Raw genomic sequence first — 21,998 nt, forward strand, 5'->3', positions numbered from 1 at the left:
ACCATTTTCTGTTATATGATACAGATTTGTTACACATAATGTTTGAAATAAAGCTTGGGTTTAGAACAGATAACCCAGAAACCAAAACCTAGAATAATAGTAGTAGCATTCCTACAAACCTAACTAATTTTACGGATCTATACGACTGGAAAGACAATTTAGTTTCTAACTTACACGATCGACAGGACTGGACATAAGCAAAATTAGAACTTTCCACACTGACCTCGCGCTTTTTTTGTAAAATTAATGCCAATAGTTATTGCAGAATGCCGTAATTTTTCCCTCTCGAGAACATAATGAAATATAGGTACGTCATGACAAATATTAATCCAAAAATTATAATCAAATAGTACACTTGAGTAATATATTTAATGGCATGTTTGCCTACACTAGTCGTGTCTACGTATTGTATAACCGTCTGTAGCTACACTTAAAGAGATTAAAACGCTTATCGTGTGAGCTTCTTGCTCGTTTTTCATTCTCTTATTTAAGGGCTTTTACTTTCCTTGCGTTTATGTGATGTGCTCTACTAAGAGATTAAATTTAAGGCCTCCGTCCTATATGAAGAGATGCTAAGCGTACGTTGAGAAACTGTGTCATATATAATTCAAGTGATTTTCTGGCGACTTCGTTATGGGTTACTTATGAGTTTACTTTTGGTTATTATTTGAAAAGCATTGCCATAATTAGGTACTTTACTTTTCTTTTTCCAATTATTTATATTGCCGTTATAAATATAAGTAAATAGGTATTTCTTAAGTATAAGATGAACCTAAACAGGCAACTATACAAATCGTTACATGACTGAAAATCAAAACCTATTTTTTCAAGAAAAAACAAACAGTATACACAGCGGGAGGTGTAATTTAATGGCCTCTATAAAAATATTGGCTGCAGTTAAACACCATTAAAATGAAATTAAAAAAAGAAAATTGCAAATACGAACCTCGACGTATCAAAACAAATGACAAACAAAACAAATGAACTAATAGAAACAAAATCGACAGAACTGCCAATACGACTATGAACATGTGGCGAAACATTCGGAAACCAAAGCAATGGCTTTAATGAACTTGTTAAAATATTCCGTCACCGAAAACGACGTGTCACCGACATAATGCGGTCTACGCTTTGTACGGTGACCATAATGTTAATCGCTTAGGCACTGTCTCACACGCGGGTATGCTAAACACCCTGTGTATTAGCTGCAATTAAATTTTAAGAGCTAGAGTAACAGGTTGTCACATAAATGTCCATACTGTTAGGTAATTTGCAGTTATTGTTGTTATAATACTAACTGGTTTCATGTTTGCTGTAAAACAATATTTTTAATTCTGTAAATTAGCTAACTGTAAATACTTTCATTGCTCGTTTAGTAGCATAATTAACATATATGTAGGTATATGGTTTACAATAGCAGTTTCAATGCAAACCCGTCTTAGTAATTTGAAAAAGCAGATTATTTAACAAAATACGATTAAAAAACATAAATAAATTCAAAATGTTTTCTTCATTTTATTATCTTTTTACATCGTCAGTTCTTTTTGCTCATTGCAAAATAAACTGCTAAGAATAATAGAGAATAAAACTCTACTATAATACTTTATTTTTGCATGGCTTTGTTACCAATATAAAACACTATTTAATGAAAAATAAACTGCAAAGCTTTTACAACCTTCGTAATACGTTCCTTGCGAGCGATTTAGTTGAAATTGAATCAAAACAGGATATTCATAAGGATACTTATCTTTTGCACCCAGCATTGATATTTTTACCACAACAGGAATTTACTGTTACCGAAACTATTGTGCCTGTTTTTTTTTTTGAACCCAAAACTTCTTTAATTAAAGGATAGAATCATTCTAAATTCATTCGACCCATTCCATTTTGACATACCTACATGTTTTTATCTCGGATGCATATTAATATTTGATGTGCTAATAAACATAATGCATAATACAGAGGGTAAAATAAAAATCACATTCTCAAAATGGGGTCGGATATGGTCCGCGTACATTTCACGTACCAACATACATGCGGAGTATTTCACGGGAGCTAATACGCTGCGAAACGGTCGCACGGAGAACAAAATAATGAGTGGAGATGCCATATGGAAATCTCCTAAGAAAGTAGCCTTGCCAAAATTGGGTGTTTGAGGAACGAGGAACGTCACAATCACCGCCTTTACACGCCTTCTTTGAAACCTGCCCATTTTATTTTTGTAAATCAAAAACCGTTGACAGATGTTTCAAGAAACCTGAACGCCTTATTAGCTCACTCACAACTCATAGCAATCATTTTGATCTTCCCCGCCGCATGTAATTGACACAGAAGGAGACGCCGACCTAACTGCCTTCCGGCACCTCCGTTCATCTTTCGTTCCTCCATGTTTGCTCGCAACTCGCGGCGAGTATGGCAACAATTTTAATAAATAATTACGTACACTCGTCGGTGCCTCGGATAAACAGACACCAGCTTAATTCGTTACTAATATATCCACTTTACGGGGACTCAATTTGCGTTATCAAAGCTTTTTTGTGTTATTTGTTTAGGCTTTGAAAATTCAAGCCACGATTGTGATTTTTCAAAAACAAATGAAAACAAACTGCGAAAGATAAAGCCATAATCACGTTAATTAAATTAGGATGCAATGCCTGCACTAATTATTATTCATGTATAGTCTTGTATAGATCCCAAATATCTCAAGAAAATTGCAGAATACGAGCTTTTCTGACTAAAGAATTTTGAATCTACCGTGCCACTACGGGGGAATGTTACTGTAATATATATTCCACGAACTAGCTTGGCAGCAGCAATAAACGGAACTTCTATCAAATAAAGATCTTTTTAAAATACGGCTAAAGTTACTAAATATCTCTGACTTTAGCAAAGTCAAAATAAAACAGTACCGAAACCCACATTTTGAAACTTTGAGATCGTGAAAGTTGAATAATTCGTTATTTTTTCAAAACCTTCAGTTGAATAATGAACTAAACCGCCATTTTTGTTCACCATGCTTTATACATAAACCTATCCGTCTACAAAAACCATTCACCATAGATAAGAGTTCTGAAAGTCCGTAAATGTACAAAGTTATTCAGTTAACTAACTCAAAGTTGGTTAGCAGTGCATAATTGCCAACAATAATGAAGAAATAATACTGAAAATAATGTAGGTGCGCATGTCAATCATAGAAAAAAAACTATGGCCGTCTTAACAACTTTATTAGTCATCAAAAGTATCGTGCTTAACATAGAAGAATAGAACCAATTAAGTCTCGAAAACTGTACCTTTTTGGTCACCTTGATACGCCAAAAAGGTATAGCGGACAATTGGGCACTCCTAATATGCTGAAGCTAATTGCAGTAAGATACCGTCCTTTTGCTAATTCGATATGTGTTACACGGGGCGCGGCTTCAGACCACTGTGCTTAGGATACAAATGTGTCCCAACCCCAACCTAAATTCAACTAACACACAACGGTTTAGAGTCGCATTTTGAATGTACCACTTAAAATTTAGGCTGTTCCTATTACGGCGCGCCTTAATGGAAATTGTGAGCCGTGCCCGTGTCGTTACGCGCTGCAAATGTACATAATGTGTCGTCAAAAGGGTGAAATATACTTTAGTAGGCTGTGATTTCGTTGGTAGCGAGCCGAGGCTTACCGGCTTTTAAAAGTTTCTCGAATGTGATCCCCGTTAGACAGGCGAGTACGAGCGACATTCACGCCAGAATAGGGACAGCTGTTTGGAAATTTAAATGATTTTAGACAGTTCTGCTCTTGTTTCAGTCCATCATAAGGCTCAGTAACACAAATATATACGAAGGTAATATTTAACTATTAAAATTTTCGCATAAATGTTATCCCTTGATACCCGTTAATCCTAAGCACATTATTTTTTGCACTGGCATTGTTAGTGTTTTCATTCGTATTTTCAGAATAACAAAGGGACAAGGTACTGTGCAGTTGTTTTCACAAAACATACATGCTTATTCAGAAATACGCTATCTCATGGTAGTATTTGTATATGTTTAAAACAAATTACATTAATTAAAATACCGAACTAATTATAAAATAAATTGAATTAATACTTCAACCTCGTTGCTTATCAAGCTTTTGCATCTTTCAGTATTATTAGCAATTACAGACTAAACTGTTTGCGTAACGTCATTTAATTTCATAACAATAACAATTATTCCATTAACAATGAAAACTATCACATATTTTAAAACATAACAACAGAATTTGAATAGTTTAATTGTTTGCAATATTCATTTTCGTATATTGTCTATTGTATTTACGAAAATAATGTACTATTCATAAATGGTTATTTGCAGAGGCAAACCTTTTATACGTACTCGTAGCTATAATACCTTTTGAGATTTTGCATTTATTTTCCCCCAAACCCAGCCGGCTCCGAGACAATTAAATTCCCAATTCCACTAGTCCAGCTCCTCCACAATATTCTTATCTCGCGCGAAACAAAAAAGTGATACTCAAAATATGACGCTTTTATTAAATTCTTCTTGCGTTTATTAACTTGGGGGGAAAAAATGCTCCAAGTTGCTGCGAAAAACTCCAGTAAAAAAAGTTTCGCCTTTCTTGACTGAAGAATTTTATTAATGTTGGCTACACTGTTGCTTGGGAAAACATTATTTTAACACCCATTACAAGGCTCTACTTGCTTCGAAATAATTCTTGTTTTGTTAATCAACTTTGAGCGGACGAGGGAAAATGTGCAGAATTGATAAAGTGAACGTACACTTGGCTCTTTTTAAGTAACGCTTACAATTTAGTGTAGATAACGAATTAGCATAGAATACTTTGAAGTGCTACGAGTTCTTAACAAATTCAGAGGTTTTTATAAAAGTCATGTTTCTATTTAAACAATTTTTTTCAACATTTCCTTTACTTATAATCTTATTTTGTAAATTAATGATAATTATCACAAGAGCAGCCCAAGCAATTTTTAGTCATGAAACTGCAATATTCTTAACTAGTTTAGATTTTTAGTAAAAATCAAAACAACACATTATTTTGTAATCCGCATTTATACCCAAATGGAAGAAAAACAGCAAGCAACTCTTACAATGTGTAGGATGATTTTTATGAAGAGATTCTGAAAAACTGAACATATGACTATGTCTGGATTGCTTTGTAACTACTATTTGAAGGCCGTAAACGCAAGCAATAATCAAATTCTTCTATTGAAATAAAAGTAGATTCTATATTGTTGAGAAAAAAAATCGAAGAGAACTGCATATTTTATATAGACAACAATTTCGAATTTTCCAGGAAAATCGTGCTGCCGAGTAAAGCTTTTTGAGAATATTGAATGTTTTTGTCAAATTAATTTTCTTTTAAGTATTAAATTCATCGAATTGTATGTTTAATTTAATAAGGAACAAAAATATAAAATATATTTACAGATAAAAGATGGAAGTAGAACTAAGGTACCTTACAATAAAGAGGTAAAGATATTTCTACTTTCGCATTCACCGAGGAGTTTTCTAGACTTGAAACTTGTTAGTTCATAACAGCCTATTAATATCTGAGCTTAAGAAAAAGCCTTGTTGAAGTTACGTAACTAACTATAAGAATTAGCTTTACGTTAAGGTTTTTTTTCTATAATCAGATATCTATTTATTTTTGTCCGAACAATGTGTCAACTTGATAAAGTACCATGTAACTCCTCTACTAGACACCTATATTTTTCATTCACAACATAATTCTTGTTTATAAACAGTGATATCAATATTATCTAGTAATAAACAAAAAATTAAGCTACCTTATTAGGAGAGAAACCATTAAAATATTCGAAAGTTCGGTTTCTCGATTAATATACAAAAACAGATTTTTTCTCAGAATTTAGTCCTGCTTTCAAGCATTCATTTGTATGTGAAGTATAAGAATTATTCAATAAATATTGTATTGTGAAATTAATACTTTATCAAAGAGAAGCTTTGATTTTTTATATTCGTTGTTATTTGGCACGATTTTATTGAACAAACATATTTAATTTAATATTTATTTGTATCCATACAGGATACTAGTATTTCCAAAGAGAATATGAAAACTATAGTTGTGAATTACATATGCTTGATAAAACTTGATTACTACCTCACCGTATGCAAAAAGTTTATTTACAATAGAGACAATTCGATATCACACTGTATACTTTTTACACCAACGTGTACCAACTTTGTTAAGTTGGTTACAAACAGAAACCTGGTAATGTTCCAAAAAGCCTATTAAGGCTAGGCGGGCCGGTATTCCGGTGCGATATGATAAATGTCAAAAAAACGGAGCCGCATTGCGGGGTTAAAAGCTACAATTTGCCAACGCAACTACGTTACAAGATATTAATGACCCCACAAATTACATTAAAATTACCATTCAACTTTTCATTTTTATCCTGGTGCTGCCTGGTATGTACTTATCCTCATTGCTGATGCTCGATTTTCATGGTAAAAGAAAAATATAAAAATATTGGAAGGAGTACGGCTAAGGCATCGTTCAGACCAAACGTATTGTCGGCCGCTGACTGTGAGCGCGCGTTACGCAGTTTATTGCTTTTCCATATATATTGAAATTGTCGTTCACACCGAACCGACTATACGCTGTTACGTCGTCTGTTGTAGCTGACTCTCAGTGGCCGATTATTTTACTACGCGACTATGCACGGCGGACGCGGATTGGCTACGCGGACGCAGTTGCCGAATAGCGCCGCTCCGCCGCGTACGCACCGCCGCGCCTCGGTACAGCACGTCGATAATTAGTGTCCCTTTTATATAAACTTAAACGTATTAAAGATAGTAACTCATCGAATGTTTTACTGTCATACGAAAATATTTCTTGAACTTATTTGGATAAAGTCTATATTCGAAATATAAAGTATGAAATTGACCAAGAAAACATCTCTTCAAATTTAATTTAATTTATTTATGTACCCACAATCTCTTCTTTTTATTATTTTCGTCTTCCTATCTGAATGCGCATAATGGCAACTATCTGAATGCGCATCATTTAATTGAAATATCAGTAAAACGTCTGATTTGAAAAAAATTAATTACGCTAGTTTTATCGTTTATAAAATACTACGAGCAACTTCAAATACTGAGTCCTTATGTGTAGAATAGTCAGCCGCTCAGCGTACGCATCTAGTGTGAACCTACAAGAGCCTATTCTTTTGTTCACACATGTGGCGCATCGTACGCTATAGCCTATTGTCGGCTTGGTGAGTACGCGTACTGCAGATTGAGTCGACGTTCACACTGGGGCAGACAGTGAGTATACTTACAGTCAGCGGCGGACAATACGTTTGGTGTGAACAATCCCTAAGAGTCGCCGCAGACTGTAGACTAAACAGTCCGCTGACAGTTGACCCGATGGTTAGTAAAAATATGTTTTTCAAGAAAATCTTGATTGCAGTCAAAGTTTTCAGTTAAATATTTGATCTTTGTAATGTACGCACTACCACTCTTCTCACACTGATTTGTGTTCCCAAACAAACTATGTATTGTATTATCGGCTCACTATAAGTATGCAGTGTGCTACTTGTTAACAGGTTTAGTTACTTGCGTCATTTTATTTAAATTCTATTAATTAGAAATCTATTCTATTATATAAATTTTCGATCCCTCTTTTTCCGACTTCAGAAAATAGCATTGGACTGACGTATTTGAATTCGCATTTAAGTATATCATTATGTCTTCAAAATAGACTTTTACTTAGCACAATACATTCGTTTGTATCCTTCCTGTTACCAAAGTATTGACGTACATAAGTACGTAAAACGCGATATAATGCGATTATGCTCTTTAGATATTAGTTTTGGGTATTAGTTTTTCCTAATAAGATTATATGTGACTTGTATCTAATAATAATACGTACGGCAGGCCGATTCTATTCGTAAACAGTGTCATTGTTACGACAGCTATTTTCAACCGACTTCACAAAAAGGAGGAGATTCTGAATTTGGATGTTTTTGTTACGAGTTAATGAGAGCGAATCCTTCAATCACACTAATAGGTATTATAAAAGAAAATTGAAGTTTGAAGCATCATAATGTTCGAAATATTAAGACTTTTCTGGATAAATAAATAATAAGGTTTAATTTTCCAATCATCATTTTAATTTATTCACGCAGGTATCTATCTCTGTAGTTATGACAACTAGAAAAGTGTACTTGCGTACTTTAATAGGTATAAGTAAATGAAAGTTTTCAAACAGAATAACCAATAGCCTGCCTATAAACGAACGACATCATATTCCATGATCAAAAAAAAATCAATAATCATAAACGTAAAAGGCGTTCCGTTTTTCCAACGTATGTTTATCTATAAGGGGTTGTTATAGAAACGGCTTATCCTATTGATCCGAAACCTACACTATCGGATAACTATATCGTAGTGTCCAGATTATCATAGATAACTTTCACGCAAAAGTTGAGGGGTGTCTGTAATAATATTATCAGCCGACAGATAAATTGGTTATATCGCATCAATAAGGATAAAACGTCGAAACCAAATAAATAACGTTTATTTCATAAAAAGGAAATGTATATTTCTGGTGTTTTGTACACAGTCTGAATTAGGAATTATAGTAGCTTTATTTCTTAGTACTAACGGTTGAAAATACGCAAAAATAGAGAATCTACATAGTATATTAAATATCAGTAAGACAACAAAGCGAAATATGCTGTTTTCCCCGAATTGATATATTTAGACGACAGTTATATTTAAGCCTTATTAAGGAAGCGATATATTTATCTCAAAGGCAACAAATCCAAACTTCTAGTTCGAAAGCTGCTAAAATATCCTGAACTAAATTTTTTCCCGTTCAAGTAATTAAGGTACTCAGAAGGCAATTGATGAATTATACTATCAATTACAAGGAAAACATTGTTAGCCTGTCGTTACAGAAGATTAGAAAGGTTAAATATTATGAAACACAATTAATAATACTGAAAATATACCTCGTACCTAATAAGTGATTGTTTTTCAAAATTAACCACACATCAATACGTACTTACATTTAGAATATTATTTCTTGAAGCTTTAGGAAAATTGTTACTATGACTACATAATTTATGTAATGTAGCTACGTTTAAAAAAAAATAGCAGAATACCCATTGACCGTATGACATCATAAAAGTGACATATGCAGACAGGTCGCCGACAAGCCTAAGAACATTAACCAAGTCTAACGAGTTAATTAAGTCAGGTAGGTGTTGACACAACTCGTTTGCGCGATAACCATCTGTGTTATCAACGTAATGTACCTCTATATTGTATGCGAACTAACTCCGCATGTAAACTTACTATAACGATAATTCAAGCTTTCTTTGAATATTTGATGAACACTCGGGAACAATATGCGGGTGCATCTTAATATGATGAAAGTTTAGAATGGCAGCACAAAGTTGGAATAAGACTACTTGAACTATAGGAGTTATGTTGAAGTTTATAATGAATCAAGTGTTAACAGAAACGGCCTACAACAGAAAATGGTCACTGTTTTTCTTTTTTGGAATCCAAATTTATACATAGCTATAGCTACAGCATAGACATTTTCTGACAAACATAAGACATGTACAATTTATACCCATCACATTTCTTCTAGTTGGCGCATCAAATCTACGATATTGCTAAAAACGCTCACCACTTATTAACTTGTGTGAGATACAAGCCTTAATTCAAAGAGTAGACTGCGTAAAGGCCAGCGTGTATTCCCGGCATACCGTAAAGGAGCGTCTCTAATACATACAAACAAGAGTTAACATTTCGACTTGTTGCTCGACCTCTTTGGGCTTAATTCCGGCGAATGTGAGATTCGTCGGATCGCTATATAATGAGCCACATTTTACGGTCAAACCCTTTGACTGCGGTGACACAACTAGCCGTGGGCTCGTGGAACATTCACGAGGCCCTCACTGCCGCCGTAAAATGGTCAATTAGGTAAAATTAAAAGCGGCGCATTTGCAAATTGGTGTGTTTAAACCACAGCACTGGACTACAATGGCGGCCGTACATAATGGAAACTAAAGCGAAATTATCCTTTTGTATATGAAAAGTCCTTTGAAAAGCTACGTTTTTTATATTTTTTATGTAGAACGCGACGCAACTGCGATTGCGTTGTAGATACAAACCATTGAGGGAAACAATGTCTACGCTGCTGCAGCATTTTTCTATTTTTTTACGTTCCAGCATTATATTCTTTATTCAAAATTCAATTGGTTTTAACAACTATTTCAGAAGCCATCAAATTGTCAGTTTCGTATTTCAGAAAAAAAGCCTTACATTCAGTACAAAATTCAATTGGACATCAAAATAATAACTGATGAAAAACTTATTTATTATTCAAGAAGACTTGAAGTCAGAATACATAGAGCAGTAAATGCTAATTTCAAGGCGTACAGAAATACATAATTATGTACCTAATCTAGATCTCTAGCAGCTATATTGAGAATGGCTGAAGCACATAAATATTTTATTTGACTATTTCATTCCTCATGATTGCTCACCTACCAGTATTGAGAATTTAAGAATGCTCATGTAACAAATTAAAAATGTAAAACCAAACCACAAATTGATCACTGAAATTAGACAATTATTTAACCTTGTTTTTTATTTGGATTAACATAAATTCCAAAGAAATGACAAGCTATTAGTAAAACATGCAACTTGATAGTTAATTAATTTAGGAGGTACCTACTTACATGAAAACCAGCAACTGCATGAAAATCTTTTGCTGACGAAAATTGAAACTCTTGCACCAGTGGACAAAATAAACCCACCCCCATTTAAATATCTTTATAAATTTTGATTATGTACCTATAGCTCGTCCTTTTATCCCCCTTGCTACACACGGAATAAATAATGTACTAACGTAATGCTATGTCACTTAGGACCTTTCGAAACGCAGACCTAGTTATTCTAAGGAACTATCATTACTGTTGGAATCTAGGAACCAAATTGCCTCCGCATTGCACTCAAGCGTGACAGTAACCTATTTCTTTACAAAAAGAAATTAATTTTAAATTCCTGAAATGTTTTCCAATAATTTGAAAAGCAATCCATTCATTTTATCCGTACAATAGAATAGCATTAGCTTAGCTATAGTGTACACGGAATCAAGTCATTACGGAGTCTATCGATCTGCTAAAAATACGAGCAACATCGCCTCGCTGAGAAATACAAGACTTTTTAAAACGTGACCTCAAACTATACTAGGATTTTCTTTGCTAAGCCGGTAAGCCGTGGATTTTTGGGGCATTACCTTTTATTGGCCCAGAGCGTACGATGTGCAAGCACCTGAAGCTTGAAGTATTCATAAAGCTGAGGACGTCGAGAACTAGACTAGACTTCGTCCTGTAGGGATTGGCAACGCGGAAAAGTGTCGATAGAGGCTACTCGATATCTGTTTGCGTATTATGAAACGTAGTGTGCTAAAATGATAAACGCATAGTAAACTAGAAAAACGAGTGGATACCTGCAAGCTACATATATAAAGAAGAAATATATTTTTACTTTGCAAATAAAAAAAACGTGTTGTTTTCTTTAAATGAATAATTAGGTATATTGTGTATTTGGCAACTCACAACACGCTCTTGTGCAAAATGCTTCATTTAATGATTTTGTAGAGCTCTCCTTCTGTGGTATAAAATAACCGTGACTAGGCAAACATGCTGAAACATTATTTTCAGAGCAAATAAATAAAGAAAATTGGTCTCACGACAAAAAACTTAAACAGGCATTAGTTACAGGTTTAAGAGTACTTATGGAGAATTTCGGTTAAACACAAAACGAATGGATGTATAAGTTTTTTGTAGTAAGACCTAATCGCAATATAAAAAACTAATCGATAAAGGTAACAGTGCCCATCCCTATAACACTGACAGTGTTACGACTCGTCACTAGAGGTCGGCGGGTCAGCTGAAACCTGTGGGGGTGTGGGAAAGGGGTGCGGGCGTTGCCATGACAACCGCGCCCTACAACACGCCGCGGCGGCGCCGACCGCGCTCCACACACAAACGTACCTTATTATGTATGTTTTATGTGTTTGTTGGTTGTAACGTGGATTGCAACGCTAACACACACATATGCAAACACATACGTACGAATAAATATACGCGCGGGAAATAGAACGCGTTTTAATATTTAAAAACGTGTAAGGACAGACGTACGGCAGTCGGTATTAGCTGTGTATTTACCAAATTATAGGGTATGTACTAAGGCTTCGCTATAGAAACGAAGGTTGAATAACAATTCCATGATACGTCAAACATTACATTATTACTTACATACGGAGAATTTCTTACACTAATACTGGCTGCCCTATTAAATAGATTAAACTAGATCAAGCGAGCTCCAAATTAAATTCACATTTCATATTATTACGAGGTATAATTATTGTAGTTACAATGTTCTACTTCATGTTAAACATGTTGAACTTTCTACAAGAGCTTTTACTGCTTGCGTTTGTTGTATAATATTTGCACAAGTCTCATTGTTCGTGATGAAAATACTATCAGCTAGAGAAACCCCATACATCCTGAAGTTTTGTCCGAAAACAACAAAGAACCGTTAATTACAATAATTGTTGCAATTACATACGTTAATTGTATATTCAATTATCTACGGAACCTTCGGGCCGTTCTAACTCCTCAGAAGTACACATTCGGTGAAATTACAGAAGCGTTATGTTAGTAATTGATGCTATAAAAGGTAGTTTACCCTGGACGGCCGTTATTATAAGAAATTCTGTGTCGGTAACTGCCACAGAGTAACTGCCTTGTACACGCACAAGCGGACAACTTACACTGAATTCTTTATGCTGTGGCGTGTTTATTTTACTAATAATTAATAAGATTACGTTTAGTGGTGTGCGCCTGAGTGCGTATGAATTTCATTAAACGGTCTTTCCAATTAGAAGGTGCGTGATTGTGGGGTCAGAAATGACTAGTAAGCGCACGAAACTGGGTCGTCTGATTATATGAAATCTTTAGAATAATTCGGAATAAAAATCACAAAGGGAAAAAACGAGGCACTTGCAATACTTTTCAATTGCTTGAGCCTTGAGAAATTGGGCAAAATGTAACACAAATTAGGTAAAATAATATCAAAAGATAAATGCCAACTACCGAAATAAACTAAGCTATCCTTCGATGGCCAAAATTATTACAATTTTTAGTTAACAAATACGTTAAAAAGCTTCCATTCCTTTCAAATAACTGACGTTATTATGGACATATTTAATCGGTACGTCAGCTAGGCAAAACTCGATTAGAACGATACATAGTAAAATTTTAAACATTTACAAAATCTGACCTGAACACTGTTGATATTTAGTGGCGGGAATTCCGCGAATCTTTGCTGCAGTAAATCGATGATTATTTAGAATTTTGTGCTTCATTACAAACGGTAATTCAAACTGCTAATCGACTGCAAGCTAGCAATACCTCCTATCTGACTCCGGGTGGATTTTAAAGGGAAAAATAAAACTTAATAAAATCCTTATTCCGAGGTAGGTATAATGAGATACTGAAAATCCAAGTTTTTTTTTACGCATAGTATTGCTTAATAAAGTTTTTTGTTTTTATTTTGAATCTAAAGGTAGTTTATGGTAGATACGAGTTTTTTGAAACAAAAATGTCAGATAGGAGGTATTGCTTGCTTGCAGTCGTAATATACTTAGTAAATACATAGTTTATGTATTGTGAGTAAGCTTTACGTGCAGAAATAGAATACAATTTCAGGGTAAAGTTTGGAGTCGAGGGGTTGATTACAATATGTTTCCCAACGTTCTAAACATAGAAGGAAAAATATAGAGCCATGTCCAGAAATATCTGGCAGTGTATTTTTGTCTTGGTATCCCTTGAAGGTCCAATGCTTTTAGTTTAGAATACTTTTGCATGGCATGTGTTACATGCCTATTACCCCAATGATAACAGATGAGTAATCTCAAAAGTAAATGACTCATCACAATGTTTAGGAGGAAAGATATAAATTGGTTATCGGTTAGTTAAAAGCTGCAAAAATAAATTCATTTATATTTATTTACATTCATTTAGCAGATTCAGCTCAATCTCCATATTTAACAGCCATTACATTCGGCAGTGAAAAATTCAAAAAACTACCAAGAATATACAATAAATTCGATGGCAATTACGACATCAATATAAAATTGGTACTGCATACAAAGAGTCAATCTGCAATCCGATATCGCTAAAATGTTCACACATTTTCGCCTCTACAGTAATAAACAAAGTGAACACATTTCACACATTGAGGGGAAAAATATAGGTAGATATATCTAGGACGTGTTTGCGTCTGTATTTGGCTCGTACAGCATAACCTGTGACTGCATGGCCGATTTTCAAACGCCATTTTATCGTATGTCAACGTACGACAGACGGCGCGACTGCGTGCTACACGCTAAATCTCGAAAATCTGTCATACCGCTCGCGCACGCAACAAAAATAATAACCAATTTTATTTATGAAAATTAACCATTTATTTACTGTAATGTACGGCTGCCCATTTATTTTCACGTGACTCATATCTGATGGTACATTATGGAAAAATGCGTCATGAAAGCCTCGTACCTAATAGTTAGGAAAATCTAAACGTTTCTGAATAATATCGTCACGTTTACTGTAAAGACCTCTATTACTTTTCCAGCTAACAATTTTCACCAAAACCTTTGCTGCTTATTTGAAAAAATAATCTGCAAAACTAGGCATTTTTAGGAATACAATCATCACAGGAACAGAGAATTTCTATGTGTTTTAGTAATTACATTACTGTAATAGCTTTAATGGTTCATGTCATTCATTCATGAACGATATTAGATGAGCCTTGCACGTCAATGATGATCATTCAATTAATTATTGCCCGCCCGATGTATAGGTAGTAGTAGGTAGTGAAATCGCGAATTGATTTATAATTCGACCTCAATTCAATAATGGTACAATCGGTTGGTACACAGTGTCAGCGGAAATTGGCCCACGGGTCGGCGCGCGCGCTCCGCAGGAAATGAAATCGCGTCCGACATGCCCGGTGATCTATTGTGCGATGCGCCCGCGCTTGTTGCTTATTGTTCATGCGTTTTCAACCATTTTAATATAACAGGATTTTTATAAATTATTTTGTAATTTTGTGTTATTTATTACTGTTTTAATTTGACGTGAATCATTTTAAACAACTTCGTTCTCATTCAGCTAAAGCCTTTATGTAGTAACAGTTAATCTACAATTCCAATAGTCCATAGCTACAATAAGTAGGGACGTAAAATTTTGATTATAACCGGAGTGTTTAAATATCATATGCAGGTCTACATTTTTCTTAATCTTTAAATATTTTTTAAGCGCTAATATTTCACTACAATTATTATAATTGCCTGACAATTCGGTGAAGCCATATTCGCTTCTTCATGTCATTCTCTAGGCCTCTGTCTCAAAGCAATGTAGTAAAAACAGTGGCGTAGCGTGGGGGGGGCAGGGGGGGCAAATTCCCCGGGCGGCAGCTTTTAGGGGGCGGCAAAATTTACCCAATTAAAAAAAAAAAAATTCGCAACTACATAAAACTGTCTAACAATAACAAACATTAAACAAGAAAGTTGAAAATTATTAAACTTAAAATTAATTATTGTCAGGTACTTAAAACACACGTGACACTACATTTTACGTAATTTTAGTTTTGAGTCTTAAATAAAAAATAATAAAAATTTCGCGCTCGCTTCGCTCGCGTATTCAGAAACTGTATGCGCTTAATTTTGCATTTGTCAACAAACAAAAAGTTAAGTACGTTTGGGCTAAATTTTACGTAATATTTGGTTTAAGTCCGATAAAAATTTCGCGCTCGCTTCGCTCGCGTATTCAGAAACTATATAATGGGCCCTTATTTTTGCATTTGCCAACAAACAAAACGTTAAGTACGTTTGGGCTAAATTTTACGTAATTTTTGTTTTAAGTCCGATAAAAATTTCGCGCTCGCTTCGCTCGCGTATTCAAAAACGATATGCCCTTATTTTTGCATCTGTCAACAAACAAAAAGTTAAGTACGTTTGGGCAAAATTTTACGTAATTTTCGTTTTAAGTCCGATAAAAATTTCGCGCTCGCTTCGCTCGCGCATTTGGAACTTTAAGAACTTCACTCACCGCTGCTAACCCACAGCGGGAAGGGTCATTTGATGATTTTTAACGTCGATACAAAAAAAAACCCTGTTTTTGAAGTCGGTTAAAAATGACAAACGGCCAGTAACACTTGTTAAAAAAAATACACGGGAAGGGGCGGCAAAATCGACAACTGCCCCGGGCGGCAGATACCCACGCTACGCCACTGAGTAAAAACGAACAATTTAACCAGTCTAGACCAGACAGTAGAAAACGAAATGGTTTGTGAAATGATTGCTTTACAAATAGATAGAATTGTCGGCGCGTCACGGCAATCTGCGCTCGCGCCGGATTCGAAATCGCAACCGGACAATTAGGACGCTCTTTGATGCGTTACGGACCGTCGACCGCGCCTTCGCTTTTGTACAATTCAAAGTACTCACTTTTTGGTAATCATTTCAACGCCTCATTGGTCTAGTGAGCTTAAACTTCACGTAACGGAGGGCCCTTTATTCGCTCCATAGACTTTTAATTTTGAACAAGTCTTCGAGAACTTTTATCAGTCTACAGAACCTTAGCGATGGAGTCTATTTATTGTACGAGCTACCTATGTTCGATCCTAATACCTACCCTTGTTTGTGAAGTATCTATTGATTAAAGGAGCTATCTATTAAATTATTTTCCTTTAGTTAATTATTCATTCCGAAGACTTAAAAAACAAGTTTTTAAGTAAAAAACCGATAGTAACGCCTTCGGAGGGTAATCGATCAGAAGCAGTTCTTATAACTTCGAACTACCAACTCATCGATTATTCTACAAGGTTGAAGACTCGACTCGAAGACAACAAAACAGCATTATATCTTAGTCTCGAATCAAATCGATCATTACCATGAAACTTGCATGGTAAATACAGACAAATACATATACAACGTCTTGCTTGACTAAATATAGCGGAGTTGTATTAAATCATTCAACTCACGTTGCTTTTCCAACTAGTGCAGAAAGATACACCACATACATATTTCTTTGTTCTCTAATCGTGAATAGGTAATTTTGTAGTGGTGTAAGCAGAGACCGAAATATTGTAGCCCTCTAAACCGCACCGCGTGAAGATGTTGATACAATAATTGCAAAATTATGTCAGTTTGGGAGTTCCAACGGACCGTGACTTGTAACAACAACCGACCGGTGAAGAAATAACAGTTAAATGAAACAAGAACGACTACCGTTATCATAATTTCAAAGTCCATCTAAGTCAATCTTGCATTTGAATAATTTGTATAATAAATGCTACAAAGGTTGAGAGACTATTTGATTTAACATAATGAAACGAAAACCAAGGATTTCTGTTTCGCGAAAATTTCTACTTTAAGGAGAGCTACAACCCCATCTAAAGAAACAATAAGTAGTTCATACTGCAATTAATGTTAGTTTTAACTTGATTATTTTTCCGACCCAAATATCGACCAATAGAATTGCACCATTCGACGTCACGTGGTACAACCTACATGGTATTATACTGATAATTTTTTTTGAATATTTTCTCTGGTCGTTGCTACGTCAAACTGACAGGTTGTGGCCGACATTTGGGACGGAAAAATAATCCCCCGAATACCACACGAGCTTCAAAATTATCTGGCATTTCCCTCAAGGTTCCCTGCAAACAAATAAAGTCGTCAAGTTTTTCAGGAAAAATCACTCGCGCTTCGCGCTCGTTATTTTTTAACCTGAAAAACTTGACTCCTTCATTTGTTTGCAACGAACCTATCGGAAAATACCCGATAATTTTGAAGCTCTTGTGGTATTATAAGTGAAAATTTCATTACTGTTATGAGTGTTGTTGCAGTCATAATTACCGTATGTGACTAGCTTTTGACACGACTCAAGTCATAAAACGCGGACTCGCAGGACATAGCTCATAATTTTCTTGAAAACATTTCTACGAAAAACACCTTATCAGTATATCTTCATTACTTCTATTCTTCAAAGCAAATTAGTATTGAACACACAAAAAGTGTAGTTAAGTAATGGAATCAATTAGATTACATACAATAAGTACACAGAACTCGGTCTTCTTTGGAAGCCTAAATATAGTAAAGCACGAACGTCAATATCCATAATTGCTTAGCTGTGTACTAAAATGTGGAAAAATGTAGGCAGCCGCTATAGAGGTTAGGTACCGTCAGCATGCGAGGGAAACGCAAGCGCTTGTGAACACGCGAGAACCGCGCCCCGTGTTCCATACCAGTCAACATTTTATAGGGGAAATAGCTAATGTTTTCTGCTATTGACATAACGTTCTTGTTTGCTCGTAAAAGTACCCGCAGTGCGAGTGAAGCGGCGGCACATCGTTATCAATTTAAACTTGCGTGGAAGGAAATTGTATCCAAGCCATATGTAATAGATCCTCCAATATGTCTCCTTTATATTTATGAATCTAGCTATCGTAAGAAATTACCTACTTCATTGAGTTCTGTGTAGATTTGCTAAGTTCATTTATAAAATATAATTTGACTACAAATTACTCATAAATAATAGCGACTTTGAAAATGTCATGAAAATGAATAGGAATATTTTCTTTAAACAATACCCCAATGGTAATAATTATGTCATTTTATTTCATTAATATTAAATTACTGATCAGTATTTGTTAAAGAGTAATGTCTACTATAATGTTTCAAGGTGCTCGCCTTGAAACTTGATAGTCTATCATTTAGAAAAGCGATGTTGTGTAACCATGTTGTTTCAATCTTAATTCAATGTTCACAAGTCACGTAGAGATAATATCGTCGTTGTTAAAAGAAAATCCCAATGTAAAGTTCAGACAGTCGGTAAATTTTCAGAATTACGCGAAATCCTAAGATTTACCACAAAGTGTACAAAGCTGAAATATTATAAATTCTATGTTTATTTTGGACTGTGCAGTAAATAGGTTGACAAATCTCAGGATTAACTGTTAAACCGCTACGAATGTTGGAAGTCAACCTACAAATACCGCAGTTGAAGTATTTTTTATTCGAGAACATTCTCCCGATCGAATAAAAAGTTGAAACATTTCATACCGCACGCGACTGACTTAAGGAGGCCTAATTAGGAGGTTATCAAGCACATACGTATGTTAAGTATGGCTTTGACTGCTACGCACTCCATCATTCCGAAATGTTTTTAGGTACAGAAGTGGTATTGAGTATTGACATATTTTGCATGACAAAATTACCTAAACCTAATCAAGTAAAACAACCCACAAATTAATTAAAATTTCGAAAGAGTCCTGAATAAATATTTGAATTTACTTCGGTATATCAAGACCTAGGTATATTCAATTACTCTGCCCTAATTTCTGAATTGTTGAAGGGCCAAAATAATTTGTGCCAAGCCTGCTTTTGAACTGTGCTCTCTGAAAGACACATTCATCCCTATGGCCACGGTAATGTTTCGACAAACAGAACTTCCTACAGCCTATTAAAAAGCTATCGAAGCTACCGTAAAAACACGAGTCCTATTCAAAGCTTTCCTTGTCGTACCGTTATTTCACGGTAAAACCTAATTTGAATTCACTCATGTTGTCTCACCTCGCCTTTGTTTGGCCGGCCGTCACTACCCCAAATTTTCACTCCATCAAGGAAACGACTTAGTAAATACACATTATGTACGCAACACGATATTGTAACGTTTGAAAGCGATATTTTACCGGTGTTAAATATTACTTGCCTTCTGTTTTATGTTGCCAAGTAATTTAGTTTCCACCTTCAATAGTACCTACAGTATTTTTTTACTAGTTTTAGGAAGTAGAACATACGGACTACTGTTGTTTATAATACATTTTTAACACGTTTTTTTAACATTAGGCCAACCTCGCCTTGGCTCGTTGGTCTAGGTCTCGGGTTCGATTCCTGGGTCTTTTTGATAATGACTTTAATGCAAACGCCTAGAGACGTTTGTGCATTTCTTACCTATCGGAGCCAAGAAACAGAAGCTAGCTGATTCATTATGAAAACGGTAATAAAAACAGGCCAACTGCGAGTTGGACTCGCGCACTAAGAATTCCGTAGGTACCATTATCGACTTAAACAAAGTCATGTTTGTTGCATGGGAGTGCCTTAAATATTGATTGTGACAGCATAACACAAATTATTTCAGTATTTGTTATTACTGCGTCAACAATGATACATCATCTATGAAAACTCTACAAAAATCACGGTTTCAGAGATATAGCCTGGTTACAGACATACGGATAGCGAACTCTTAGTGACAGGCTCCCGTTTTAAACGATAAAAAGGAAGCCTGAGCCTACGGAACCCTAAAAAGAAATGTAAGTAAAAAGAGTAATAAAACGAAGAACAACTAACACATATGAACGTAGTTATCATATAAATTAATGTGCGCGTGACTCTCTGGCATTTATCAAATGCGACTACACTAATGATACAATTTTTCAATAAACGACATTTATACGACTATAAATTATAGTTCTCCACATTCTCCAGTTTATTGTAACCACTACTGTCGGTAAAGAAAATCCTAACACTAATACGATTATGGCAATCCATTTATAAATATGAATGAACTTACATACTACACAAATATACTATTGGGTAGGTACGTACACTACTAGGTAATAAGATTTACTCACCAAACAATTTCTTCGCCCAAAAAGAGGTAGTTGTAGAAAGTTCAAGATTCAGTTCAATTTTCACTTATAAGTTATTCATCTTCCATATAATTTTAATATTTAAAATCGCCAAAATATTGTAAAACGCTCTTATAATGCAATATTCATAAATTTAAGGTAAATATAGGGGATATTTTATACTACAGGCACAGTTATGATATGTATTTGTTTGATATTTATTTTATATACTAAGTCATTGAATATTCGTCACTACAGTAGATTTTTCGAGTTTTTTGTTATGTCATTTCTTGCTTGAAACATGTTGTTTGGCTGCTCATAGCCGCGTTTAGAAATAGTTCCTTCAAGGGTGGTGATGAAGAGTCAGTATATAGTTCACTTTCCTTAACATTCTTGATAAGCACTGTCCGCCTCCGATATTATTATCACTATATATTCACGCGGCTATGGCGACTTGCTGTTTAGATTACATTTGGAAACCGCCTACAAACAAGCACAGATATTGAAGATTTACAGGTAACTGAGACACAGATGTTAAGAGGAAAACGTGAGCGGTATGGGAAACGCACTTTTAGATGGATTTGATATAGGTGCAGTTATTATTTAGCTCTGTTTTCAGGGTGTATTGCTTCGCAGTGATTTTCTAAGCGTGCCTCAGAAATGTCAGAGTTGTCAGGCGATCTGCACATGCGCCGTGGGTACCCTTTTGACAAGTCGCTGGAGGGTAACGTCGATAAAACAGGAGTAAAGGCTTCGGGTTTCGTGTTTGTAAATAGCTTGGTCGGTACCGAGATTATTAGCTAGACTTTATTATCTTATACACTCTTTATTGAATGATGGAAGAAGTTACCTTGTTGCAACTATTAATTACGGGATATAACTTGAACCCGTAGCTTCATTCATTTAAGATTACACTGCCACTTTTCTTCTGAATATCAACATTCTTCATCTTGAGGAAACCTGGGTTGATGAACATATGACGTGAAATCTCCAATCTACCTTGAGCAGCTTCATATCTAGGTACTCTGTATAAGAAAAGGTCTGTGCTCTTTATGTAATGGGACAATATAATAAAAGCTGATGATTGTGATGATGATTGTTATCTTAAAATTGATTTAAGTATCCTTTGGTGAAACATGTAACACTGAACCCTTGAATTTGGTTACTTACTATAGCAGTAAGTACATTGTTTTACGGTATTTAAACCATTTTCTGTGAACAATGTACTAACATGAAATGTAGGTTTGCCT

General features: G+C 35.0%; 1 protein-coding gene across 1 annotated transcript in view; it reads right to left on the reverse strand.

The window, feature by feature from the left end:
* The window catches only part of Cpo (couch potato), a 178,124-nt gene extending 156,694 nt beyond the window's left edge, over positions 1-21,430 (reverse strand). Inside the window, exon 1 of the mRNA XM_064035616.1 lies at positions 20,752-21,430. The gene's annotated coding sequence lies outside the window, so the exon portion shown is untranslated. The remainder of the gene's footprint in view (positions 1-20,751) is intronic.
* Positions 21,431-21,998: the final 568 nt, after the last annotated feature.

Source organism: Helicoverpa armigera, chromosome 7 (genome assembly GCF_030705265.1).
Source record: "Helicoverpa armigera isolate CAAS_96S chromosome 7, ASM3070526v1, whole genome shotgun sequence".
NCBI classification, from domain to species: Eukaryota; Metazoa; Arthropoda; class Insecta; order Lepidoptera; family Noctuidae; genus Helicoverpa; species Helicoverpa armigera.